The sequence below is a fragment of the Coregonus clupeaformis genome, unplaced genomic scaffold (assembly GCF_020615455.1).
Source record: "Coregonus clupeaformis isolate EN_2021a unplaced genomic scaffold, ASM2061545v1 scaf1683, whole genome shotgun sequence".
Lineage (NCBI taxonomy): Eukaryota > Metazoa > Chordata > Actinopteri > Salmoniformes > Salmonidae > Coregonus > Coregonus clupeaformis.
In genome coordinates, this window is record NW_025535137.1 from 37501 (window position 1) to 61892 (window position 24392).

Genomic DNA, 24392 nt, shown 5'->3' on the forward strand with positions numbered 1-24392 from the left:
TTTCCCCATCTCTCCCCAGAACCTGGTCGGTAGTCATTCAGTTCAGTTACTTTCCCCATCTCTCCCCAGAACCTGGTCGGTAGTCATTCAGTTCAGTTACTTTCCCCATCTCTCCCCAGAACCTGGTCGGTAGTCATTTAGTTCAGTTACTTTCCCCATCTCTCCCCAGAACCTGGTCGGTAGTCATTCAGTTCAGTTACTTTCCCCATCTCTCCCCAGAACCTGGTCGGTAGTCATTCAGTTCAGTTACTTTCCCCATCTCTCCCCAGAACCTGGTCGGTAGTCATTCAGTTCAGTTACTTTCCCCATCTCTCCCCAGAACCTGGTCGGTAGTCATTCAGTTCAGTTACTTTCCCCATCTCTCCCCAGAACCTGGTCGGTAGTCATTCAGTTCAGTTACTTTCCCCATCTCTCCCCAGAACCTGGTCGGTAGTCATTCAGTTCAGTTACTTTCCCCATCTCTCCCCAGAACCTAATGGAGCATCTGACACATTTTAGATTTTAGTTCAGGGCTTCTGTGATTACCTTATTAGACAAACACCCAATAGACTAGCTCACAGGATCAAAATCATTCAATATTTTGTCCCATTCAAACTGACCTACATACAACGTCTGAGTCCCAAATGGCGCCCTATTTATTCCCAATATAGTGCACTACTTTTGACCAGGTTCCGTGATACTCTTAACTCCACATTTGACAATAGCCCCTAACTGAAATCGATGGACATCAGAGTAGCCTATATAGACCTACAGTGGGATAGTTCTACCGGTCATTAGTAAATGACTAAAAATGTAAAAATGTAGGAAGCTTATTGGTGACCAGACGCTGTAAGCATCAGATCAAATGTACAACTTTTAAAAGGGATAATGTGAGATTCTGGCTTCCAGTCATTTCGCTAGTTAGCATTGACTCACAAAAACACCCCTTAATTCCTTCATACTGCACGCAGAGACATACAAATGGTACCCACTAGTTCATCAGAGACATACAAATGGTACCCACTAGTTCATCAGAGACATACAAAATGGTACCCACTAGTTCATCAGAGACATACAAAATGGTACCCACTAGTTCATCAGAGACATACAAATGGTACCCACTAGTTCATCAGAGACATATAAAATGGTACCCACTAGTTCAGAGACATACAAAATGGTACCCACTAGTTCATCAGAGACATACAAATGGTACCCACTAGTTCATCAGAGACATTCAAATGGTACCCACTAGTTCATCAGAGACATTCAAATGGTACCCACTAGTTCATCAGAGACATACAAATGGTACCCACTAGTTCATCAGAGACATACAAATGGTACCCACTAGTTCATCAGAGACATACAAATGGTACCCACTAGTTCATCAGAGACATTCAAATGGTACCCACTAGTTCATCAGAGACATACAAATGGTACCCACTAGTTCACCAGAGACATACAAATGGTACCCACTAGTTCATCAGAGACATACAAATGGTACCCACTAGCAGTGGCGGCTCCTGAAAAAATTCTCAGGAGGGGCAATTTTTCTGATGATTTAGGTGACCTACACACATTTTAAAAAAGATATGTCCAGCAACAACATGAAGACAGGGGCAGCATATAAGTCAATACCAGAAGCATTTATTGACTGATCTCAAAAGTGTTGGCTTACCAGGGTTGGTGGAGCCCTCAGTTTCATCTTTGCCTCGCAAAGCTAACTCAAACACTCCGCAAAACTTCACACACTGGATTAGCCGGCTGAGGATGTGGCGGTTCTTGCTAATGTCGTAGTAAATATATTTGTTATAGTGAATATGGAATATGATATGTTGAGTAAAATGTTGTGCTAAGATCTATTTAGGTCAGGAGCTGGTTATAAGTTCTGTTCCTATCCAATAACAATGGACAAAAGGGTCCTATCTTGTCAGCCTTGTCAGCAGGTGGCCAAGGACAACACCCACGCCATAGGCCTCTCAGTTCTTCCAACTTACGAGTTCTTGCTCTGAGGACACACACACACACACACACACACACATCATCACTGTTAAACACACACACACACACACACAAAAATCCCCTCTCTTTAGGCTGAACATTTGAAGACAGAGAACCCGACTCAGAGCCAATGCAACAGTGACAGTAGCCTGGAGGGGACCTCGCCCAACTCATCAGGACCAATCAGAAGATCAGAACTACTAGATTCAACCTACTTCATTTATTGCATAAAATGTCTGCACACAATGTTTCGGGCTCTCTTCAGATAATAATAATAATAATAATATGCCATTTAGCAGACGCTTTTATCCAAAGCGACTTACAGTCATGCATGCATACATTTTTGTGTATGGGTGGTCCCGGGGATCGAACCCACTACCTTGGCGTTACAAGCACCATGCTCTACCAGCTGAGCTACAGAAAGTGGATACTCATGGATGCGCATCGCAATTGTAAAATGTCAACACAATTGGAGACACCACGTCATTTTTGGAGACATGTTATTGACAGTAAACTATTGTAGATGCGACTGCTAACTAAATAAAACATTTTAGCTGGCTAGCTAATCATCTTAGCTAAATGTGGGGCAAACAATTCAGTTATTTACCGTTAATTTGAGGGATTGGGGTGAAAGAAATCGAGTTACATAGTGATACTTTACGATATACTGTATTGACAATATCGCAATATTTTAGCGCTAGTTGGCTGTACCTGCACCAAAACACCATTATTGTTCCTTCATAGCTTGTTCTCAATCTTTTCACATTGGGAGCCAATTTGTTTTCAGCACTTTTATTTCCATGACTGATCAAAACTCGTTCTCATGGCTTTCTGATCCCTCTGCAACAGACATATGGTGCGCAATAAAATCACAGTATCGAATCGCAATACGTATAGAATCATGAGACTCGCAATGCTGATGCATATATCTTATCGTGAGGTTCCTAGCAATTCCCAGCCCAAGTTCATTTGCCACAACAAATCTCTTCGCTAGCAAACGCGATGTCTTCTCCAAAACGGCAATGTGTCTCCAGCAATGTTTACTTTTTTGACGTTCTATGGCATCTCCACTTTCCAAGCATATATGACCACATGTAATATTTTGGTAAGTGATGCAAATAGTGAACTATGTAGGGCCAGGATGTAAAATATATGTAGCTGCAGCAATTTCTCTTATCTGATCAACACTAACCTCATCGTTGTGGCGGCGGACAGCTAGCCTGTATCCCTCATCCAGTTGAGTGAGTGGCAATGTCTTTTTTCGTTCGTACCAATTTTTGGAAAATCCTCGGGTGTAGGACTTTCCGCCTTTAGTAGAAACCTGTTGAATTATTAAATTTGGTCTGGGAGGTCCTAATTGTTTCGTTGCCAATTTATCTTCATTTGTTCGCCGACAAAAAGACACAATCCGCTCTTTTCTCAGTTACGTTCATGGTTACGTAACGTATGACGAAAGCGCGTAAGTGCAAGCCCACAGACACCCATTGAGATTGTATTGAAGGCTCTGAAATTTGAAAAAAATAGATTTTACATGGGAGTCTATGACAGACTTCTGGGCGATTTTCAACCTGACTGAAATCGCCCAAAAAGGGGGGGGAGCCATTTGAAGCACGACTTTAGCCTGATTCGACATTTAGTGGCAGTGTGGCACTGTGGCAGATCAGACGTATAGATTACAACACTGATAACTACTGTTGCCGTGATATAATTGATTAGAAAAAAAATCCCTTCCTTTTCCCGTTTGGCAGTGCGTCGCCCATATCGCCCTATTGAACAGGCCGCCCCTGCCCACTAGTTCATCAGAGACATACAAATTTTACCCACTAGTTCATCAGAGACATACAAATTTTACCCACTAGTTCATCAGAGACATACAAATGGTACCCACTAGTTCATCAGAGACATTCAAATGGTACCCACTAGTTCATCAGAGACATTCAAATGGTACCCACTAGTTCATCAGAGACATACAAATGGTACCCACTAGTTCATCAGAGACATACAAATGGTACCCACTAGTTCATCAGAGACATACAAATGGTACCCACTAGTTCATCAGAGACATACAAATGGTACCCACTAGTTCATCAGAGACATACAAATGGTACCCACTAGTTCATCAGAGACATACAAATGGTACCCACTAGTTCATCAGAGACATACAAATGGTACCCACTAGTTCATCAGAGACATACAAATGGTACCCACTAGTTCATCAGACTCCGGGTAAGTAGAACAAAATGCCAGAATGTCGCAGTATCCCTTTAAATAACCAGCATTAAGTTAGGACTTGCCAGAGTAAAAGTGTTTTCAGTTTTTCCCAGCCTATACATTGTCCTGCTGTAAATCCCCAGTATTGTTATTATATAGGAGACTGAACAGCTTGAAGGAAGCCTGACAATAAGGCTAATCCAACAAACTTCATGAACTCTTGAGAGTCTTGTGGGCAAATACCTGTTGACTCTTGTCCTATAATACTGTTATTTTTCTAAATGGAAATAAGCCTAGGTCTACACATTAATTAGCCTGATCCCAGATCTGTTTATGCTCTATAGCCAAGTCCTATTGTCGTTGTCGTTGTCACGCATGGCAGTGACCCTAGCAGTTAGCAAGGCAGCAAACACAGGTCTGGGACCAGGCTTAATTGCACCCAAAAATAAGATGTTAGGAAGAATTGCAACCTTCCTCTTCCAGTACTAGGCCTACATTCGTTCAGACATGGCTGTGTTCTCGACCAGAACCAGGGTCAAACCATCTCAGGATTGTAGCCCTTTTCTCTGTCCTGGTGTCTGCTAGCTAGGCAGTGAGGGGTCTGACACAGGCCCAACAACTCCACCCCCGGGGATGAAGCCCAAACTCACCCATTTATGCTACTGCTAGCTGGTGATCAAGTAGCCTGGTCCCAGATCAGTTTCTTCTGTCTTGCCAACCACTATGGTCATTGTCATACGTGTGAGAATGACCATAGGAGTCGGCAAGACAGCAGAAACTGATCTGGGACCAGACTAGCGCTTGAGAAAAGAATGCGCACAAACACACACACACACCGACCCTCAGCTGCACAGAGCGAGGAACTCACTGAAAGAAGAACTAGTCATGTTCCTGAAAGTCTCTACTAACTCTGCTATTGGCTGCTGTTACATTTCTTCCAGCGCTGCATTCAGCTTGGGAAACGACTCGTACTTCGTCTCATGCTCATTGGGTGCATGGGCCCTAGACGTTTTCCCTATGTCGTGACGGTCTATGTTGACATGGTATATAATAACGGGCAGGACACCGTGGGAACAGCAGGAAGACTAAAGATTGAGAAAAAGAAACTCGGGTTCAGACCTTTTGTTGCTGCGTCAGCAAATTTTTCACTGTTGTGAAATGAAAATATTTGTATGATACAGAACCTTGACCCTAGACAGTTAGGCCTGGGTTGGTGAACATGTTGTATACAAAGTTGTCAAAGCAGGATTTGGGGTGGTTACAGTGCTCTGGAGATAGCATTACATCAATTAGTCCTGTTATTGCCAGGCAGAGGGCCCAAAATATTTAGGCTTACCAAACCACATTACAGAGAGAAGGAGACTAGGCGTCGTCTCAGGTTCCCCTGAAGTTGACATGCGGACATGACAGTTCCAAAATGTGAAACACTATAATTCTACCGTACCAAAACAAATCTAGGTTGGGTGCACCCTCACCTCGCGGTGCTGCGTGCTACGCCACTGCTTATAACTATAAGTTAAGTATAAACTATTAAGAAATCTAAGAAGTGTCAAATAAATGATATCCAGCTCAGGGCTCCAGCTATGTGTTTGGTTTGCTAACTTGCTAGCTAAGTGGCTAGCTGTCAAGATCAAGCTTCTTGGTTACAGCAGAGACATTCAATCCCGTTCTGGATCAAGATCCCGGTTGCATAAAATTGCTTTGTGCGTCAATAACAATTTAAAGCCGTGTCTGACAGACTAGTGGGACACAGTAATGGTTTAGGGTTGAGGAGGTCCTGGGCCATATCTGAGAGAATAGTGGGACACAGTAATGGTTTCATAAGCATGCAGCTGCCCCAGCCACTTACCATAAACACAAAGACCCACCCAGCAAGCCTATGCATGGCAGCCAAGGCAAAGAGGCCTGCTTTTTAGTGGGTTTACTTTCTATAAAGAAGGCCTACAGCCTGCAACAACAACAGCCCTGTATTCATGGGTTAGGAAACAACAGCACCATGGGTTAGGAAACAACAGCACCATGGGTTAGGAAACAACAGCCCTGTATCCATGGGTTAGGAAACAACAGCACCATGGGTTAGGAAACAACAGACCTGTATACATGGGTTAGGAAACAACAGCACCATGGGTTAGGAAACAACAGCCCTGTATTCATGGGTTAGGAAACAACAGCACCATGGGTTAGGAAACAACAGCACCATGGGTTAGGAAACAACAGCCCTGTATCCATGGGTTAGGAAACAACAGCACCATGGGTTAGGAAACAACAGCACCATGGGTTAGGAAACAACAGCCCTGTATACATGGGTTAGGAAACAACAGCCCTGTATACATGGGTTAGGAAACAACAGCCCTGTATACATGGGTTAGGAAACAACAGCACCATGGGTTAGGAAACAACAGCCCTGTATACATGGGTTAGGAAACAACAGCCCTGTATACATGGGTTAGGAAACAACAGCCCTGTATACATGGGTTAGGAAACAACAGCCCTGTATTCATGGGTTAGGAAACAACAGCACCATGGGTTAGGAAACAACAGCACCATGGGTTAGGAAACAACAGCCCTGTATACATGGGTTAGGAAACAACAGCACCATGGGTTAGGAAACAACAGCACCATGGGTTAGGAAACAACAGCCCTGTATACATGGGTTAGGAAACAACAGCACCATGGGTTAGGAAACAACAGCACCATGGGTTAGGAAACAACAGCACCATGGGTTAGGAAACAACAGCCCTGTATACATGGGTTAGGAAACAACAGCACCATGGGTTAGGAAACAACAGCACCATGGGTTAGGAAACAAAAGCTCTGTATTCATGGGTTAGGAAACAACAGCACCATGGGTTAGGAAACAACAGCACCATGGGTTAGGAAACAACATCCCTGTATTCATGGGTTAGAAACAACAGCACCATGGGTTAGGAAACAACAGCCCTGTATACATGGGTTAGGAAACAACAGCCCTGTATACATGGGTTAGGAAACAACAGCCCTGTATACATGGGTTAGGAAACAACAGCCCTGTATTCATGGGTTAGGAAACAACAGCACCATGGGTTAGGAAACAACAGCCCTGTATTCATGGGTTAGGAAACAACAGCACCATGGGTTAGGAAACAACAGCACCATGGGTTAGGAAACAACAGCCCTGTATTCATGGGTTAGGAAACAACAGCCCTGTATCCATGGGTTAGGAAACAACAGCCCTGTATCCATGGGTTAGGAAACAACAGCCCTGTATACATGGGTTAGGAAACAACAGCCCTGTATACATGGGTTAGAAACAACAGCACCATGGGTTAGGAAACAACAGCCCTGTATACATGGGTTAGGGAAACAACAGCACCATGGGTTAGGAAACAACAGCACCATGGGTTAGGAAACAACAGCACCATGGGTTAGGAAACAACAGCCCTGTATACATGGGTTAGGAAACAACAGCACCATGGGTTAGGAAACAACAGCACCATGGGTTAGGAAACAAAAGCTCTGTATTCATGGGTTAGGAAACAACAGCACCATGGGTTAGGAAACAACAGCACCATGGGTTAGGAAACAACATCCCTGTATTCATGGGTTAGGAAACAACAGCACCATGGGTTAGGAAACAACAGCCCTGTATACATGGGTTAGGAAACAACAGCCCTGTATACATGGGTTAGGAAACAACAGCCCTGTATACATGGGTTAGGAAACAACAGCCCTGTATTCATGGGTTAGGAAACAACAGCACCATGGGTTAGGAAACAACAGCCCTGTATTCATGGGTTAGGAAACAACAGCACCATGGGTTAGGAAACAACAGCACCATGGGTTAGGAAACAACAGCCCTGTATTCATGGGTTAGGAAACAACAGCCCTGTATCCATGGGTTAGGAAACAACAGCCCTGTATACATGGGTTAGGAAACAACAGCCCTGTATACATGGGTTAGGAAACAACAGCACCATGGGTTAGGAAACAACAGCCCTGTATTCATGGGTTAGGAAACAACAGCACCATGGGTTAGGAAACAACAGCACCATGGGTTAGGAAACAACAGCCCTGTATACATGGGTTAGGAAACAACAGCCCTGTATACATGGGTTAGGAAACAACAGCCCTGTATTCATGGGTTAGGAAACAACAGCACCATGGGTTAGGAAACAACAGCCCTGTATACATGGGTTAGGAAACAACAGCCCTGTATTCATGGGTTAGGAAACAACAGCACCATGGGTTAGGAAACAACAGCACCATGGGTTAGGAAACAGCACCATGGGTTAGGAAACAACAGCCCTGTGTCCATGGGTTAGGAAACAGCTACAATAGGTTGGTTGATGTCTATATAGGCCTACATGGTTCAGAAACAAGAGAATGGTGGAGGTCTTTAAACAAAATGTATTTCCAGGAACCCTGTCAACGTCCAGAGAGAGAAACGTCTACATGAATATGAATGTCCATTAAAGTAACAGGACCAACCTACACTGCAGGTAGCGCAGGCCTACTGAATGTCATGAGATAACAAGGGAAGAAGCCAGCATCCCAAATGGTACCCTATTCCCTATATAGTCCACCACTTTGGACCAGAGCCCCTCTACGGGCCCAAAAGTAGTGCACTAGAAAGAGAACAGGGTGCCATTTGGGACGCAGTCTAAAGAGAGTCACCTTTCTAGATGTTAGGCTTGTCAGCATTAGGCCACGACTCTTAGTGGTTAGGAGCCTTGTGGCAGTAACCGAAAGGTCGCTGGTTCTAATCCCCGAGCCGACTAGGTGAAAAATATGTCGACGTGCCCTTGAGCAAGTCACTTGACCCTAATTGCTCCTGTAAGTCGCTCTGGATAAGAGCGTCTGCTAAAATGACTAAAATGTAAAAATGTTAAATATCTAGTCCATGGGAAGGTGAGGTACTGTGAGCAATCTAGAGACACTCCCAGTCAACCTTTAACTGCTAACTATATTGTCACCGACCTACTTAGTAGCGTACATGGATAATTACTGCAGGAGTCATCTGTCTCTCAACATCCCGTCACTGCTGCCTCAGCAAAATGGAGCCTTATGACTTTAATAACTAACCACCACTGACAACATATTCTGACATCGAGTTGTGATACAGATCAAGAGGTGTACCACATGTTATAATTGATGACTCAAATGCTGGACTGCCTACCGTGAATGTTTCCCCTCTCTGGTTCCACTTCCTCAATTAATATTATAAAAGGCTTACTACCCAAATACGCCCAAGCAACCCACACAAACTATCTAGCCCCGGCTGTTTCCCAAGTCCCTCTGAAAGGGAAAGGAGCTTGGCAAGCTGGTTGGTGTTGCAGGAGCCCACAGAATGTTACACTCAGGCTACAGAGCAGACAAGTTTTAACCTTTGGGGAAAAGGCCACAAACTGCTAAATACTGTAATAACACAATGTGAATAGACCTGCTTCAAAAAAACTAGTTCGCGTAGCTAACTGCCTTCGAGACCGCCACTGCTAACTGCCTCCGAGACCGCCACTGCTAACTGCCTCCGAGACCTGCCTTCGAGACCGTCACTGCTAACTGCCTTCGAGACCGTCACTGCTAACTGCCTTCGAGACCGTCACTGCTAACTGCCTCCGAGACGCCTGCCTCTCGAGACCGTCACCGCTAACTGCCTCGAGACCGTCACCGCTAACTGCCTTCGAGACCTGCCTCCGAGACGTACGACTGCCTCCGAGACCGTCACTGCTAACTGCCTCCGAGACCGTCACTGCTAACTGCCTCCGAGACCGTCACTGCTAACTGCCTCCGAGACCTGCCTCCGAGACCGTCACCGCTAACTGCCTCCGAGACCGTCACTGCTAACTGCCTCCGAGACCGTCACTGCTAACTGCCTCCGAGACGCTGCCTCCGAGACGCTGCCTCCGAGACCGTCACTGCTAACTGCCTCCGAGACCGCCACTGCTAACTGCCTCCGAGACGTCACTGCTAACTGCCTCCGAGACCTGCCTCCGAGACCTGCCTCCGAGACCGCCACTGCTAACTGCCTCCGAGACCGCCACTGCTAACTGCCTCCGAGACTCTGCCTCGAGACCTGCCTCCGAGACCGTCACTGCTAACTGCCTCCGAGACCTGCCTCCGAGACCTGCCTCCGAGACCTGCCTCCGAGACCGTCACTGCTAACTGCCTCCGAGACCTGCCTCCGAGACCTGCCTCCGAGACCTGCCTCCGAGACCGTCACTGCTAACTGCCTCCGAGACCGTCACCGCTAACTGCCTCCGAGACCGTCACTGCTAACTGCCTCCGAGACCGTCACTGCTAACTGCCTCCGAGACCGTCACTGCTAACTGCCTCCGAGACCGTCACTGCTAACTGCCTTCGAGACCTGCCTCCGAGACCGTCACCGCTAACTGCCTCCGAGACCTGCCTCCGAGACCGTCACCGCTAACTGCCTCCGAGACCTGCCTCCGAGACCGTCACCGCTAACTGCCTCCGAGACCTGCCTTCGAGACCGTCACCGCTAACTGCCTTCGAGACCGTCACTGCTAACTGCCTCCGAGACCGTCACTGCTAACTGCCTCCGAGACCGTCACTGCTAACTGCCTCGAGACCTGCCTCCGAGACCGTCACCGCTAACTGCCTCCGAGACCGTCACTGCTAACTGCCTCCGAGACCTGCCTCCGAGACCGTCACCGCTAACTGCCTCCGAGACCGCCACTGCTAACTGCCTCCGAGACCGTCACTGCTAACTGCCTCCGAGACCGTCACTGCTAACTGCCTCCGAGACCGTCACTGCTAACTGCCTCCGAGACCGTCACTGCTAACTGCCTCCGAGACCGTCACTGCTAACTGCCTCCGAGACCGTCACTGCTAACTGCCTCCGAGACGTCACTGCTAACTGCCTCCGATCCCTCTCTCATCTGACAACTTTGATGTTGATCGGCAAAAAAAAAAAAGTACAGTATTCAGATACAGGGCAAAATATAAAAATGGTGTGATTCATACACATCATTGTTATAGAAAAAGTTGAATAGCAAGCTAACATCCTGTCGTTGACCACATTATGGGTCCAGGTTGGATTGGATAGCGTGTCAACCCGACCTACCTGAGAGGAACATTATGCACATTCTCTTATGGTAACAATAAGTTCTGAATAAGTGGAATGTTGACGTCTATAAAATGCAGCTTGATACACAATATGGACCAAAAATGTAGGTTCCTGCCACAGGATCTGCTTGCCAAACGATGGTAACAATGCGCCCAATTACAACAGCCGTTCAAAAGTTACCAACACCCCCCGTATCTCCCATAGTTGATTCTGGGTTGATTTGCTTGAAGGAACTGCAACCAGCAGTACACATGCTTGAAGGGGACTGCAACGCAGCAGTACACAGCCATGCTTTAAGGGACTGCAACGCAGCAGTACACAGCCATGCTTTAAGGGGACTGCAACGAAACAGATGAAGGACTGAACGTAAGCATAAGGGGACTGCAACGCAGCAGTACACAGCCGTGTTCAGACCGGATACATAAACGCAATTCCATGGTTTTGAGAACAGAAAGGCATCTCTCATAGCAGGACTTTCCAACGTCCCACCTCTATCTAGCAGACTGTTATAGTAGAGGCTAGTCGGTGGTAGTAGGTACCCTAGTTGTCATGTTCAGCCCATTAAAACGAGATACTACAGAGCCATGCTGTTTCCCAGGCCACGACACAACGTTCCTCGAAGGCAGTTAGTTAGTCAACACTTTTTAGTTTGAGAAAAAAACTGAACATTAAAAAAAAAGTGTTATTCGCAGTACAATACAGAACATTCAACCTCGCCTTTCTTTGACAGCTGTGTGAAAATGTTGCTACATTTCATCACATCAATTGTTAAAATTTTACAATGAGGCAATGTTAATCAAACATAGTTACCTCTCATGAACCTCTTCGCTAGTATGCCAGTTGTTTTTCTATGCTTACTAACTAGGCTGCATAACTGCCTAGACAAAGGGAGCAAGTAGAAAACTTTGTAGCTAACTTTTTCTTAAATAATAAACAGCTTCCTTCCTATGCTGTCAGACATAGTTACATAGCAAGCTTTATGGCGGAATAATGACTTGTTAAACCATACAACACGGCACGTTTCCTACTAGTTAGCTAGCTAGTTAACCTAGAATCTCCAAGCTGAAAAAGGTACAAGTGGTTAAACAGTGTTTTAACTCACGAGAATCAGGCTGCACATCTCGACGGTCCAATGCCTGCCTGACTCCCACACCAACTGACAGTTACAAATGCCAAATCATCTTCAAGTTTTTTGCAAAAACATAGCTACCGCAAGAAGGCAACCACTGAGCTCAAAGTTATGCGGGGACTGGGCACAACTACCAAACATCCACTTTCTACATTTGCACGCTGTGACAACATGCACTTTTGAACGAACCATTTATCACTAGTAGGGGTGGTCGGTCATATCACGAACAAGGTTTGTCTATATGACTATATCGTGAACTTGGTTGTCGCGCATTTAGCGATAAGTTATGTGGTTATGAACGTTTTGATACGGCCAATAATCAAAACTATGTCAAGATAGTGATAGATACTGTACCAGATTTTTTTACCAATCAACATAGCGCCCGCCTCACCTAAACTATGGTCTCATCCACACTGCAGTAATCGAAAGCACATAAAAAGAAGCAAGGTTTTAATGTTTGTAATAATTGTTGTCTGGTCATAAACAACTTTGTGAAAAACGAGGTCATATGTACAAGGGTGTAAACCATTATAAAGGACTGGTTAATAGCCATAGACATATTGCCAAAACTACTGAAATATGTTAGATACTTTTTTAGAGTGATTTTCTGAGCAAATAGTCTCACAGTGGTAGTTTTTTTTACAAGTATTTTCAAATGACCTAACAGCATAATGGGTTGGGATGATGTCACTGGAAAACCACCAGATATTTGCATAATGTTATGCAGTATATGTCAATAGAACACTTGTTTTGGTCCAGGAAAAGTTGCAAATGTGTTCCAATTTATTTTAGGGTTAACCGAATTTCACAACTAGACATGTTTCATTACTTATCCTAATTACCAGATTAGAATAGGAAGGTCTTGTGAATGACCAGTTTCTGCTGACCAGAATGATGAGATATGTCCTAATTAATGATTTATATATTACACTAGATTACCTCCAGGGAGCGCTGTTTTGAAGCCTCCATGCCTCCATCTTGGCACTCCCCCACCGTTGTAAAAAATATTTAGAAAACTATAGAAATGCATTCACAAATGTCTACATTTGTTTTTGCCACGTTTATTCAGTTATAGACACCTTAATGCATACTTTAAATTATATTATGTGAGCTAAACATTCAAATAAAATATATAAAAACATTTTCCTTAAAGTTTAATTTTTTGAAAGTACTAATGTTACTGTCCCCACTAAAACAAAAAAAATACTTAAATAAATGTAATTTTATCCTTGAAACATTTAAATGAAATACTGTAGAATTCCATTCATTCCTATGAAGGACTTATTATTATTATATTATAAGGACTGCTTCTACTGGGGAGTGACAATATGGCCGACTAATAGCTTTAAAGCGTGCCATTGGCCAATGCATAGCATCAGCAATCCAGGGTTTATATACATCATTGGTCCTCATGTAGAGCGAGTCATGGGTTAAGTCCAAAATGGCACCCTATTCCCTATGTAGTGCACTACTTTTGACCAGAGCCCATACTTTTGACAGGCAGATGTGTGGCGAGATGCCGGCGGAAGCTTTGAATAGGTCAGTAGCCAACAGAGTTATATGAGAAGAATGAAATTGCTACATTTATGTAGATATTATAAACCGAGTCAATGTGCGGGGGTACAGGTTATTCGAGGTAATTTGTACATGTAGGTAGGGGTAAAGTGACTATGCATAGATAATAAACAGAGAGTAGTAGCATTGTAAAAAAATGTAAATAGTATGGGTGGCCATTTGATTAAATGTTAGGCAGTCTTATGGCTTGGGGGTAGAAGCTGTTAAGGAGCCTTTTGGACCTAGACTTCGCGCTCCGGTACCGCTTGCCGTGCGGTAGCAGAGAGAACAGTCTATGACTTGGGTAACTGGAGTCTTTTTTGGCCTTCCTCTGACACTGCCTAGTATATAGGTCCTGGATGGCAGGAAGCTTGGCCCCAGTGATGTACTGGGCCGTACACACTACCCTCTGTAGCGCCTTACGGAAGGATACCGAGCAGTTGCCATACCAGGCGGTGATGCAACCGGTCAGGATGCTCTCGATGGTGCAGCTGTATAACTTTTTGAGGATCTGGGGACCCATGACAAATCTTTTCAGTCTCCCGAGGGGGAAAAGGTGTTGTCGTGCCCTCTTCACGACTGTCTTGGTGTGTTTGGACCATGATAGTTTGTTGGTAATGTGGACACCAAGGAACAGTGAAACTCTCGACCCGCTCCACTACAGCCCCGTCGATGTGAATGGGTGCGTGCGCGGCCCTCCTTTTCCTGTAGTCCACGATCAGCTCCTTTGTCTTACTCACATTGAGGGAGAGGTTGTTATCCTGGCACCACACTGCCAGGTCTCTGACCTCCTCCCTATAGGCTGTATCATCGATGTCGGTGATCAGGCCTTCCACCGTTGTGTCGTCAGCAAACTTAATGATGGTGTTGGAGTTGTGCTTGGCCACGCAGTCGTGGGTGAACAGAGAGTACAGGAGGGGACTAAGCACGCACCCCTGAGGGGCCCCCGTGTTGAGGATCAGCGTGGCAGATGTGTTGTTGCCTACCCTTACCACCTGGGGGCGGCCCGTCAGGAAGTCCAGGATCCAGTTGCAGAGGGAGGTGTTTATTCCCATGGTCCTTAGCTTAGTGATGAGCTTTGTGGGCGCTATGGTATTGAATGCTGAGCTGTAGTCAATGAATAGCATTCTCACATAGGTGTTCCTTTTGTCCAGGTGGGAAAGGACAGTGTGGAGTGCGATTGAGATTGCGTCATCTGTGGATCTGTTGGGGCGGTATGCGAATTGGAGTGGGTCTAGGGTTTCCGGGATGACGGTGTTGATGTGAGCCATGACCAGCCTTTCAAAGCACTTCATGGCTACCGAAGTGAGTGCTACGGGGCGGTAGTCATTTAGGCAGGTTACCTTTGCTTTCTTGGGCACAGGGACTATGGTGGTCTGCTTGAAACATGTAGGTATTACAGACTCGGTCAGGGAGAGGTTGAAAATGTCAGTGAAGACGCTTGCCAGTTGGTCCACGCATGCTCTGAGTACACGTCCTGGTAATCCATCTGGCCCCGCAGCCTTGTGAATGTTGACCTGTTTAAAGGTCTTACTCACATCGGCTACGGAGAGCGTGATCACACAGTCGTCTGGAACAGCTGGTGCTCTCATGCATGCTTCAGTGTTGCTTGCCTCGAAGCGAGCATAAAAGGCATTTAGCTCATCTGGTAGGCTCGCGTCACTGGGCAGCTCGCGGCTGGGTTTCCCTTTGTAGCAGTTAGTATAGGTAACATCTGAAACACAAACAGGTACTATGTTGAAGTTTGAACAAGTCAGACTAAACCTACCTAATTCCTAATTCTGTTCTCCCCGTCGACGACTGTTGGTGAGCAGGCAAGAGGTGAGGCTGGAGGTGAGGTCTTTGCCAGAGCCCGTCACCAAAGATACTGGTTGGTCACACACACACACACACGCATTACATTATCAATAGTGGTTATGATTAGCCTGGTGGAGCCAACCTGATCGCTGCGGTCACCTTTCTATTTCACTTCAAATATCATCAAATGTTACGTGAAATAGAATGGTGAACACAGCAATCAGGCTGGTTCTACCAGGCTAGGTTATGCCCTGGAGATTATATGCATCTTTAGAGAAATGGCAACGTTGCCATTACTGTTACTCGCAAAGTTAGTCAAAAATAGCTAGCAATGCTGATGTTAGCTAGCCAAATACAGTTGTCCCCTCAATCTTAGTTAGCTAGCTCTAAAGTTATACCGCATCTAAGGTCAATCTGGCGACATCACAATCATGACAAACGGGGGTAGGCTAATAATATTGAGATAGGCTAATAATGATTATCAAAATATACATAACCAGATACATAAGCAGCAGTCGTTTGTCTAGCTAGCAGTATACTCACCACCACTGGGGACCAACCAACTCCAGGAAGTAATGGTCCTAGCTCCAGAACCCCACACAGGAAGTAATGGTCCTAGCTCCAGAACCCCACGCAGGAAGTAATGGTCCTAGCTCCAGAACCCCTTGCAGGAAGTAATGGTCCTAGCTCCAGAACCCCTTGCAGGAAGTAATGGTCCTAGCTCCAGAACCCCTTGCAGGATGTAATGGTCCTAGCTCCAGAACCCCACGCAGGAAGTAATGGTCCTAGCTCCAGAACCCCATGCAGGAAGTAATGGTCCTAGCTCCAGAACCCCATGCAGGAAGTAATGGTGTGAGCTCCAGAAACCCTTGCAGGAAGTAATGGTCCTAGCTCCAGAACCCCATGCAGGGAGTAATGGTCCTAGCTCCAGAACCCCTTGCAGGAAGTAATGGTCCTAGCTCCAGAACCCCTTGCAGGAAGTAATGGTCCTAGCTCCAGAACCCCTTGCAGGATGTAATGGTCCTAGCTCCAGAACCCCTTGCAGGATGTAATGGTCCTAGCTCCAGAACCCCTTGCAGGATGTAATGGTCCTAGCTCCAGAACCCCACACAGGAAGTAATGGTCCTAGCTCCAGAACCCCATGCAGGAAGTAATGGTCCTAGCTCCAGAACCCCTTGCAGGAAGTAATGGTCCTAGCTCCAGAACCCCTTGCAGGATGTAATGGTCCTAGCTCCAGAACCCCACACAGGAAGCAATGGTCCTTGCTCCAGAACCCCACACAGGAAGTAATGGTCCTAGCTCCAGAACCCCATGCAGGAAGTAATGGTCCTAGCTCCAGAACCCAATGCAGATGTAATGGTCCTAGCTCCAGAACCCCATGCAGGAAGTAATGGTCCTAGCTCCAGAACCCCACACAGGAAGTAATGGTCCTAGCTCCAGAACCCCACGCAGGAAGTAATGGTCCTAGCTCCAGAACCCCATGCAGGAAGTAATGGTGTGAGCTCCAGAAACCCTTGCAGGAAGTAATGGTCCTAGCTCCAGAACCCCATGCAGGAAGTAATGGTCCTAGCTCCAGAACCCCATGCAGGGAGTAATGGTCCTAGCTCCAGAACCCCATGCAGGGAGTAATGGTCCTAGCTCCAGAACCCCACACAGGAAGTAATGGTCCTAGCTCCAGAACCCCATGAGGAAGTAATGGTCCTAGCTCCAGAACCCCATGCAGGGAGTAATGGTCCTAGCTCCAGAACCCCACACAGGAAGTAATGGTCCTAGCTCCAGAACCCCATGAGGAAGTAATGGTCCTAGCTCCAGAACCCCATGCAGGAAGTAATGGTCCTAGCTCCAGAACCCAATGCAGGGAGTAATGGTCCTAGCTCCAGAACCCAATGCAGGAAGTAATGGTCCTAGCTCCAGAACCCAATGCAGGAAGTAATGGTCCTAGCTCCAGAACCCCATGCAGGAAGTATCAGTCCTAGCTCCAGAACCCAATGCAGGGAGTAATGGTCCTAGCTCCAGAACCCCATACAGGAAGTAATGGTCCTAGCTCCAGAACCCTATGCAGGGGATTTGTGCAGCCAGGGAACTGTATGCATGCCATCTGGGTTTCTAATTAAATGGATAATTAATTAAAACATACAGTAGCCTATGTTTAATCTAAAAGCTCTCAAAAAAATACAACCCACCTCTCATTTAAACTTATTTGACATATAATTTCAATAAAACAAAAGCAAAAACAAAAATGTAGCCGGAAGTTCAGAAAACAAGTTGATACAATTCTACACTATTTCTTTCATGGTCATTCAAGTCATTTTGTGTCTGTCTTGGTGTCTGTCTTTGCTGTAACAAACATTTTATTGCATTGTAAGTAAATTTGTGGTTCAGGTTACAAACTTTGAATGCACTGTCCCTGGCTGAATTCACAAAACTGTCACAAATGTTCACTACCGTAGCGGGTATAGAGGTGCTAACTGAGGATTGTGTGTTGCAGTAACCCAACTACTGATAAAGGGCCCTTGCCCCTAGAACATCAAAGCTAAGTATAATCTATTTTGACAGTTATATTTATTACAAATCAAGACAAGGCATGCTACTACAGACAAGACAACATTTTAGTGAAAGAAAAACACTGACACCATCTGACAGAGTTGCAGAACTACATCCACATGACATCTGTTAATAATAATAATAATATGCCATTTAGCAGACGCTTTTATCCAAAGCGACTTACAGTCATGTGTGCATACATTTTTACGTATGGGTGGCACCGGGGGATCGAACCCACTACCCTGGCGTTACAAGCGCCGTGCTCTACCAATTGAGCTACAGAGGACCACTGTTCGGCAACTCTTTTTGCTGAGCGGAATCACCAATTAGCAGTTTTGACGATTGATCAAATAGGAAATGTACTAGCATCCAACTGTTATCGTGGAAACAGTTGACCATTTCCAAGCAGCTGATTATTTGTTCAACAGAACTGCATCCCAAATGGCACACTGTTCCCTATATAGTGCACTACTTTTCACCAGAGCCCTATGGGCCCTAGTCAAAAGTAGTGCACTACATAGGGAATATAGGGTGCCATTTGGGGGTCAGACAGTGACCTTTGAAAACTAATATGAGACCAGAAAACATGAAAGGGCCATCTGGTCTCCACAGACACCCATTTTTTTGACACAGCCACTAATCAGACATCTAGTTAATCCACAGCTCTTAACAGAGAGATTAGATAATTGAAACTTAAAGACTCCCAGGATAATGTAGTTAATTGAGCTTTAAAGACCCCCAGGATTATGTAGCTAATTGATCTTTAAAGACCTGCAGGATAATGTAACTAATTGAGCCTCAAAGAACTGCAGGATAATGTAACTAATTGAGCCTCAAAGACCTGTAGGATAATGTAACTAATTGAGCCTCAAAAACCTGCAGGATAATGTAACTAATTGAGCCTCAAAGACCTGCAGGATAATGTAACTAATTGAGCCTCAAAGACCTGCAGGATAATGTAGGGATCCTGTTTCAAAAGGGCCTACTGTCACCACTATGCTGAAGTATGTAGCCTACAGTATACTCAGGCTACGTCCCAAATGGCACCATATTCCCTATTTTGTGCTTTACCTTTTCACCAGAGCCTCATGGGCCCTGGTCAAAAGTAGTGCACTAAATAGGGACTAGGTGCCAATCTTTCCACAAACCCACTAAACCCTCTTGGCTTCCCTGCCCTACCGGGCGCTCCAAACGAAGCAGCTGCTGACTGGTGTCAATAACAAGTGTGTCAGTCCCCAGTGTGTCAGTCCCCAGTGTGTCAGTCCCCAGTGTGTCAGTCCCCAGTGTGTCAGTCCCTAGTGTGTCAGTCCCAAGTGTGTCAGTCCCCAGTGTGTCAGTCCCCAGTGTGTCAGTCCCAAGTGTGTCAGTCCCCAGTGTGTCAGTCCCCAGTGTGTCAGTCCCAAGTGTGTCAGTCCCCAGTGTGTCAGTCCCCAGTGTGTCAGTCCCCAGTGTGTCAGTCCCCAGTGTGTCAGTCCCCAGTGTGTCAGTCCCCAGTGTGTCAGTCCCCAGTGTGGTTCTTGGCCTAATCCCAAAAATCAACCCCCTAGACACGACACCCTTTGCACTTTTGAAGATCTGATATGATTTAGTGGGTCTAAGCAATACGGTGAAAACGTCCACCTAGCCAATCAGAGGGGTAGGTGGAGCTATTGCTAAACTGCTTCCACCTATCAAATCATCTCAGATCTCGTAAGGGTCCATTTGGGATTGGGCCTTGGATTGGCTCTGGGAGCCCAGGACTCAGGAGTAGAGATGGAGGCCATTTGGGATTGGGCCTTGGATTGGCTCTGGGAGCCCAGGACTCAGGAGTAGAGATGGAGGCCATTTGGGATTGGGCCTTGGATTGGCTCTGGGAGCCCAGGACTCAGGAGTAGAGATGGAGGCCATTTGGGATTGGGCCTTGGATTGGCTCTGGGAGCCCAGGACTCAGGAGTAGAGATGGAGGCCATTTGGGATTGGGCCTTGGGTTGGCTCTGGGAGCCCAGGACTCAGGAGTAGAGATGGAGGCCATTTGGGATTGGGCCTTGGATTGGCTCTGGGAGCCCAGGACTCAGGAGTAGAGATGGAGGCCATTTGGGATTGGGCCTTGGATTGGCTCTGGGAGCCCAGGACTCAGGAGTAGAGATGGAGGCCATTTTGGGGGAATGGAACAGAGGGTCAAAGGGGGGGGGGGTTCTGGAGCAATGCCCATCAACGTTGTTGGTTGTGGAGAACAAAGTGTACAGAAGTGTAGTGTCTATGCTTGATAGTTGTCTTCAGTGTGTTGTGACTAACTGACATTTTCAATGTCAAGAACAGTGGAGTCAGAGTCATTGGAAAAGGACTGTACTGTGTCTGCTACCAACAAGTGTGCAGCAAGTCAAATGGCTAATATTATATTATATTATATATTCCCAGCATTCATCTCATAATTTTTTAGCAAACATCACAAAGACATGATCAATACAGTAATGACTTGAGGTACCACTATGATCAAATACAGTAATGACTTGAGGTACCACTATGATCAAATACAGTAATGACTTGAGGTGCCACTATGATCAAATACAGTAATGACTTGAGGTACCACTATGATCAAATACAGTAATGACTTGAGGTACCACTATGATCAAATACAGTAATGACTTGAGGTGCCACTATGATCAAATACAGTAATGACTTGAGGTACCACTATGATCACATACAGTAATGACTTAAGGTACCACTATGATCAAATACAGTAATGACTTGAGGTACCACTATGATCACATACAGTAATGACTTGAGGTACCACTATGATCAAATACAGTAATGACTTGAGATACCACTATAATCAAATACAGTAATGACTTGAGGTACCACTATGATCAAATACAGTAATGACTTGAGGTACCACTATGATCAATACAGTAATGACTTGAGGTGCCACTATGATCACATACAGTAATGACTTGAGGTACCACTATGATCACATACAGTAATGACTTGAGGTACCACTATGATCAAATACAGTAATGACTTGAGGTACCACTATGATCAAATACAGTAATGACTTGAGGTACCACTATGATCACATACAGTAATGACTTGAGGTACCACTATGATCACATACAGTAATGACTTGAGGTACCACTATGATCACATACAGTAATGACTTGAGGTACCACCATTTGTTTATAGTTTCAGTGTGGCTGCATTTTTTGGTCAAGCCAGTCCTCCTCGCATACAATAAAATCCAGTACCGGTTTCTAAATTGCTTTTTGACACAGCATGAAATCATAACAGAAAACATGTCTTGTGAATGTGTTCATTGTATATTGAACAAAAAATATATAAAAACGCAACATGCAACAATTTCAAAGATTTTACTGAGTTACAGTTCATATAAGGAAATCAGTCAATTGAAATAAACTAATTAGGCCCTAATCTATGGATCTCACAAAGTAGGGGCATAGATCAGAACACCAGTCAGTATCTGGTGTGACCACCATTTGTTTCATGCTGCCATGACACATCTCCTTCGCATAGAGTTGATCAGGCTGTTGATTGTGGCCTGTGGAATGTTGTCCCAGTCCTCTTCAATGGCTGTGTGAAGTTGCTGGATATTGGCTGGAACGTACCGCCAAATTCTCTAAAACGGAGGTTGGAGGCAGCTTATGGTAGAGAAATGAACATTACATTCTCTGGCAACAGCTCTGGTGGACATTCCTGCAGTCAGCATGCCAATTGCACGCTCCCTCAAAACTTGAGACATCTGTGGTATTGTGTTGTGTGACAAAACTGCACATTTTAGAGTGGCCTTTTATTGTCCCCAGCACAAAGTGCACCTGTGTAATGATCATGCAGTTTAATCAGCTTCTTGATATGCCACACCTGGTCAGGTGGATGGATTATCTTGGCAAAGGAGAAATGCTCACTAACAGGGATGTTAACAAACTTGTGTGCAAAATTTGAGACAAATAAGGTTTTTGTGCATATGGACATTTCTGGGATATTTTATTTCAGATCATGAAACCAACACTTTACATATTTTTGTTCAGTGTACATTGAGATCCAGTGAAATGACCTTGAATTCATAAAGTACAATTTATAAAAACACATTTATAACTTTAAATTATTTATTTATGGTATAGTGTTGTATTGTATTTATTGAAAAATACAACTGGTCACAAAGTGTAAATATGTGTTTTATAAATAGTTTGATTGTTAATGTTGACTAGTTTGGCTGGTAACTTTAGGAGTGCTCTGTCCCTGGTGTGTGTCTGCCCTCTCGGTCTTCATGATAATAGTTCATATTCACTAGTTTGCCTTGTGGTGATGTGTTGGTGTTGTCCTGTGCCTCGGTCTTCTCCTTCTCCAGGTATGCCTGGACAGACCTCCACAGGGCTAAAGGGGCAATCCGCAGTTGAAAACAATAACAAAGCGGAATCCCCGCCTCTGTTTTGGTAAAAAGCTGAGAGATGGGCCTGGAGAAATGTAACCACTCTCAAATTCAGACAGAGCTATGGATGCAAGGACTGATCATCCAATGTAACAATTATAGCTTTAAGCATGTTTTAAAGCTAAAAGTGTTTGCTTAAATTTACAATGTTTACAAATACTGTAAAAGAAAACAAGCGATATTTGGGGTTGTGATGGGGTACGACAGTTGAACTAAGCTCATGAGGTATTACTAAGTTATATTCTACAAGAATCAATGAGTATACGGTGCATTCGGAAAGTATTCAGACCCCTTGACTTTTTCCACATTTTGTTACGTTACAGCCTTATTCTAAAATCGATTACATTGTTTTTATTCACCTCATCAATCTACACACAATACCCCATAATGACACAGCAAAAAAAAGGTTTTTAGAAATTTTTGGAAATGTATAATTTTTTAAAAACTGAAACATCACATTTACATAAGTATTCAGACCCTTTACTCAGTACTTTGTTGAAGCAACTTTGGCAGCGATTACAGCCTCGAGTCTTCTTGGGTATGACACTACAAGCTTGGCACACCTGTATTTGGGGAGTTTCTCCCATTCTTCTCTACAGATCCTCTCATGCTCTGTCAGGTTGGATGGGGAGCGTCGCTTCACAGCTATTTTCACGTCTCTCCAGAGATGTTCGATCGGGTTCAAGTCCGGGCTCTGGCTGGGCCACTCAAGGACATTCAGAGACTTGTCCCGAAGCCACTCCTGCGTAGTCTTGGCTGTGTGCTTAGGGTCGTTGTCCTGTTGGAAGGTGAACCTTCGCCCAAGTCTGAGGTCCTGAGCGCCATGGAGCAGGTTTTCATCAAGGATCTCTCTGTACTTTGCTCCGTTCATCTTTCCCTCAATCCTGATTAGTCTCCCAGTCCCTGCTGCTGAAAAACATCCCCACAGCATGATGTTGCCACCACCGTGCTTCACCGTGGGGATGGTATTGGCCAGGTGATGAGCGGTGCCTAGTTTCCTACAGATGTGACGCTTGGCATTCAGCCCAAAGAGTTCAACCTTGGTTTCATCAGACCAGAGAATCTTGTTTCTCATGGTCAGAATGCTTTCGGTGCCTTTTGGCAAACTCCAAGAGGGCTGTCATGTGCCTTTTACTGAGGAGTGGCTTCCGTCTGGCCACTCTACCATAAAGGCCTGATTGGTGGAGTGCTGCAGAGATGGTTGTCCTTCTGGAAGGTTCTCCCATCTCCACAAAGAAACTCTGGAGCTCTGTCAGAGTGACCATCGGGTTCTTGGTCACCTCCCTGACCTAGGCCTTTCCCCCTGTTCTTGTGGACCTTCAATGCTGCAGAAATGTTTTGGTACCCTTCCCCAGATCTGTGCCTTGACACAATCCTGTCTCGGAGCTCTACGGACAATTCCTTCGACCTCATGGCTTGGTTTTTGCTCTGACATGCACTGTCAACTGTGGGACCTTATATAGACAGGTGTGTGCCTTTCCAAATCATGTCCAATCAATTGAATTTACCACAGGTGGACTCCAATCAAGTTGTAGAAAACATCTCAAGGATGATCAATGGAAATAGGATGCACCTGAACTCAATTTCAAGTCTCATAGCAAAAGGGTCTGAATACTTATGTAAATAGGGTATTGGGTTTTTGGTACTAATTTGCAAACATTTCTAAAAACCTGTTTTCGTCATTATGGGGTATT

The 24392-nt window shown here is 45.2% G+C and overlaps 1 pseudogene; it reads right to left on the minus strand.

Moving 5' to 3' along the window:
• Positions 1 to 12540, minus strand: part of LOC123480984 — a 39245-nt pseudogene extending 26705 nt beyond the window's left edge.
• Between the last annotated feature and the right edge of the window lie 11852 nt (positions 12541 to 24392).